Below are 5,000 nucleotides of genomic sequence, written 5' to 3'. Positions count from 1 at the left end.
GTCGGTATGCCCCGGTAGGTACGCGTGTGCCCCGTAATGCACGTTTCGCAGATCTCCCCGCATGTCCCGCCCCTATATGTAATACTTACTTACTTACTTACTTTCTTTCTTGCTTGCTTGCTTGCTTGCAATGGTTGGGAGTGCCCGGCATGCCCGCTGCAGAGACCAAGGGCGCAATGACTTGGCACCGCGGATGCCGGGACTCCGGCACTTCCCGTGGCACTGATGGTTGGTTCCAAAGACAAAAGGCCGTGCAAGGCCACCGCACCGCGGATGATTTTTGCTCGTGCTGGCGCCGTTGTGTGGCCAAAGAACATGCGCGAATGCTCGTGTCGGAAGGGGTTGGTGTCCTGGCCCCGCGGGGTGTCACGAATGCTCGGTTGCGAAGACCATGGGACCAGAGCCATGGCACGTCGGATGATGGCTCCAGCTGGCGCCCCGGCACTTTCTGTGGCATTGATGCTCGGTTTCAAAGACAAACGTGCGCAGGCGCCAGGGGACCGCGGATGACTGCTCGTGCTGGGCCCCGTTGGGCAGCATTGATGGTCGGTTGCAAAGAAAATGCGCGATTGCTCGTGTCGGGGCCCGGCAAGCCAAGGCCAAGCGAGCCATGGCACGTCGGATGATGGCTCCAGCTGGCGCCCCGGCACTTTCTGTGGCATTGATGCTCGGTTTCAAAGACAAACGTGCGCAGGGCCAGGGGACCGCGGATGACTGCTCGTGCTGGCCCCGTTGGGCGGCATTGATGGTCGGTTGCAAAGAAAATGCGCGATTGCTCGTGTCGGGGCCTGGCAAGCCAAGGCCAAGCGAGCCATGGCAACGCGGATGATGGCTCCGTAGTGCTGGCGCCGTGCACAGTGGCCTCGCACACTCGCCCTGCACGCTTCCCTTGCACGCAGCCTTGCACACTAGCCTCGCATGCGAGCCTTGCACCCTAGCCATGCAAACTAGCCTTGCACGGTAGCCATGCACACAAGCCGTGCACATTAGCCATGCGCACAAGCCCCGCACACTAGCCTTGCGCACAACCCTTGCACACAAGCCATGCACTCGAGCAATGCACACAAGCCTTGCACTCAAGCAATTGCACACAAGCCCTGGACACTAGCCTTGCACACGGGCCTGGCACACAAGCCTTGGGCACTAGCCTTGCGCACTAGCGTTCCACATGAGCCTTGCACACTAGCCTTGGACACTAGCCTTGCACACAGGCCTTGCACACTAGGCATGCTTGGGCGAGCTGATCCCGCATCAAGTCGACGGGTCTAGGCATTCTTGGGCGCAGATCCCGCATCGTCTCGTCGCGTCTGGGCGCAAACACGTCGCGTCTCGTTGCGTCTTCAGAAGTCGTCGCTAACAGCACCTTTGGTTGCCACTGGTGGTTAGGCTGGTTGGTTGCGCAAACCCTATAGGACTAGAATGTGCAGATTTTGGGCGTTTTTGCCTGGATAGGCTAAGGAATGGGCATGCTTTGGGCGTTTTTGCCCGGATAGGCACCGGAATGCTTGGCCTTGGCTTGTCCTAGCAAGGCATTGCTGGGTTGGGCTCCCTTGGCCTTTTGGGCGCCTTGGACGATGTCTTGCGAAGACCATGGGCACAAGGCCATGGCATATGGTGAGGAAAGGACCACGGTTGCCAAGGTTAGGCACCGGAATGCTTGGCCTTGGCTTGCCAAAGCAGGGCATTGCTGGGTTGGGCTCCCTTGGCCTTCCGGGCGCCTTGGACACTGTCTTGGGAAGACCATGGGCACAAGGCCATGGCATATGGTGGGGAATGGACCACGGTTGCCAAGGCTAGGCATATAGAGAGGAATGGCATTTTTGCCCGGATAGGCACCGGAATGCTTGGCCTTGGCTTGCCATAGCAGGGCATTGCTGGGTTGGGCTCCCTTGGCCTTCCGGGGGCCTTGGACGCTGTCTTGGGAAGACCATGGGCACAAGGCCATGGCATATAGTGAGGAATGGACCACGGTTGGCAAGGCTAGGCATATAGAGAGGAATGGACCACGGTTGCCAAGGTTGCGCAAGTTTTGGGCATTTTTTGCCCGGATATGCCCAAGTATGCCCCGATAGGCCCGTTACGCCCCGGTATGAACGCGTATGCCCGGATAGACTCGGTATGCCTTGGGATACATGCGTATGCCCCGATAGGCTTGGTACGCCCCGATATGCGCACGTGTGCCCCAGTAGGGCTCGGTATGCCCCGGTATGTACGCGTGTGCCCCGATAGGCCCGGTATGCCCCGATATGCACACGTGTGCCCCAATAGGGGTCGGTATGCCCCGGTAGGTACGCGTGTGCCCCGTAATGCACGTTTCGCAGATCTCCCCGCATGTCCCGCCCCTATATGTAATACTTACTTACTTACTTACTTTCTTTCTTGCTTGCTTGCTTGCTTGCAATGGTTGGGAGTGCCCGGCATGCCCCGCTGCAGAGACCAAGGGCGCAATGACTTGGCACCGCGGATGCCGGGACTCCGGCACTTCCCGTGGCACTGATGGTTGGTTCCAAAGACAAAAGGCCGTGCAAGGCCACCGCACCGCGGATGATTTTGCTCGTGCTGGCGCCGTTGTGTGGCCAAAGAACATGCGCGAATGCTCGTGTCGGAAGGGTTGGTGTCCTGGCCCCGCGGGTGTCACGAATGCTCGGTTGCGAAGACCATGGGACCAGAGCCATGGCACGTCGGATGATGGCTCCAGCTGGCGCCCCGGCACTTTCTGTGGCATTGATGCTCGGTTTCAAAGACAAACGTGCGCAGGGCCAGGGGACCGCGGATGACTGCTCGTGCTGGCCCCGTTGGGCGGCATTGATGGTCGGTTGCAAAGAAAATGCGCGATTGCTCGTGTCGGGGCCGGGCAAGCCAAGGCCAAGCGAGCCATGGCAACGCGGATGATGGCTCCAGCTGGCGCCCCGGCACTTTCTGTGGCATTGATGCTCGGTTTCGAAGACAAACGTGCGCAGGGCCAGGGGACCGCGGAGGACTGCTCGTGCTGGCCCCGTTGGGCGGCATTGATGGTGTGTTGCAGAGAGCATGTGCGATTGCAAGTGTCGGCCGGGTTTGGGTTCCCTTGGGCTTTCGGGTGCCTTGGACGCTGTCTTGCGAAGACCATGGGCACAAGGCCCCGTCCTGGCCCCTTGTTCGATTCGCTCTCGTCTTGCGCTTGCTTCCAAGGTCCTCCATGACCTTCCCCATGGCCTTGCTAGATCCCCCCCATGACGCATGACCTCTGTCCGTTGATTGGTTTTGAGTGCACACCATGCCCGGCTTGGCACCGTGTTGTCGCGTGAGTGGCATTTGGATCGTGCATGCTGGTGGGCTACCTGCCAATGCGCACAAGCCTTGCACACTAGCCTTGCGCACGAGCCTTGCACAAAAGCCTTGGACACAAGCCTTGCGCACAAGCCATGCGCACAAGCCTTGGACGCTAGCCTTGCACACAAGCCATGCATACAAGCCTTGCTCACAAGCCTTGGGCACTGGCCCATCGCAGTAGCCTTGCACACAAGCCTTGCGCACTAGCTTTGGGCACGAGCCTTGCGCACTTGCCTTGGGCACTAGCCTTGCACACAACCCTTGGGAACTAGCCTTGCGCACCAGCCTTGCCCACAAGCCTTGCACACCAGCCTTGCACACTAGCCTTGCATACAAGCCTTGCACACTAGCCTTGCACACAGGCCATGCTCACTAGCCTTGGGCACTAGCCTTGCACACAGACCTTGGGCACTAGCCTTGCGCACTAGCCTTGCCCACGAGCCTTGCACACTAGCCTTGCACGCAGGCCTTGCACGCTAGGCATGCTTGGGCCAGCAGCTCCCGCATCAAGTCGGCGGGTGTAGGCACGGTTGGGCGCAGATCCCGCATCGCCTCGTCGCGTCTGGGCGCAAACCCGTCGCGTCTCGTTGCGTCTTCAGAAGTCGTCGCTAACAGCACCTTTGGTTGCCACTGGTGGTTAGGCGGGTTGGTTGCGCAAACCCTATAGGAGGGTGGCATGCTGCGGGGCGCTGGAATGCGCAGGCTTAGGGCGTTTTTGCCCGGATAGGCACTGGAATGTGCTGGTTTTGGGCGTCTTTGCCTGGATAGGCTAAGGAATGGGCATGCTTTGGGCGTTTTCCCCGGATAGGCACTGGAATGGGCTGGTTTTGGGCGTTTTTGCCTGGATAGGCTAACGAATGGGGCATGCTTTGGGCGTTTTTGCCCGGGTAGGCACTGGAATGCCTGGCCTTGGCTGGGCATTGCTGGGTTGGGCTCCCTTGGCCTTTCAGGCGCCTTGGATGCTGTCTTGGGAAGACCATGGGCACAAGGCCATGGCATATAGTGAGGAATGGACCACGGTTGGCAAGGCTAGGCATATAGAGAGGAATGGACCACGGTTGCCAAGGTTGCGCAAGTTTTGGGCATTTTTTGCCCGGATATGCCCAAGTATGCCCCGATAGGCCCGTTACGCCCCGGTATGAACGCGTATGCCCGGATAGACTCGGTATGCCTTGGGATACATGCGTATGCCCCGATAGGCTTGGTACGCCCCGATATGCGCACGTGTGCCCCAGTAGGGCTCGGTATGCCCCGGTATGTACGCGTGTGCCCCGATAGGCCCGGTATGCCCCGATATGCACACGTGTGCCCCAATAGGGGTCGGTATGCCCCGGTAGGTACGCGTGTGCCCCGTAATGCACGTTTCGCAGATCTCCCCGCATGTCCCGCCCCTATATGTAATACTTACTTACTTACTTACTTTCTTTCTTGCTTGCTTGCTTGCTTGCAATGGTTGGGAGTGCCCGGCATGCCCCGCTGCAGAGACCAAGGGCGCAATGACTTGGCACCGCGGATGCCGGGACTCCGGCACTTCCCGTGGCACTGATGGTTGGTTCCAAAGACAAAAGGCCGTGCAAGGCCACCGCACCGCGGATGATTTTGCTCGTGCTGGCGCCGTTGTGTGGCCAAAGAACATGCGCGAATGCTCGTGTCGGAAGGGTTGGTGTCCTGGCCCCGCGGGTGTCACG

Source organism: Tasmannia lanceolata, unplaced genomic scaffold (genome assembly GCF_043159265.1).
Source record: "Tasmannia lanceolata isolate RefF3 unplaced genomic scaffold, GAP_Taslan_0.1 ptg000147l, whole genome shotgun sequence".
Lineage (NCBI taxonomy): Eukaryota > Viridiplantae > Streptophyta > Magnoliopsida > Canellales > Winteraceae > Tasmannia > Tasmannia lanceolata.
This window is presented reverse-complemented; position numbering follows the sequence as displayed.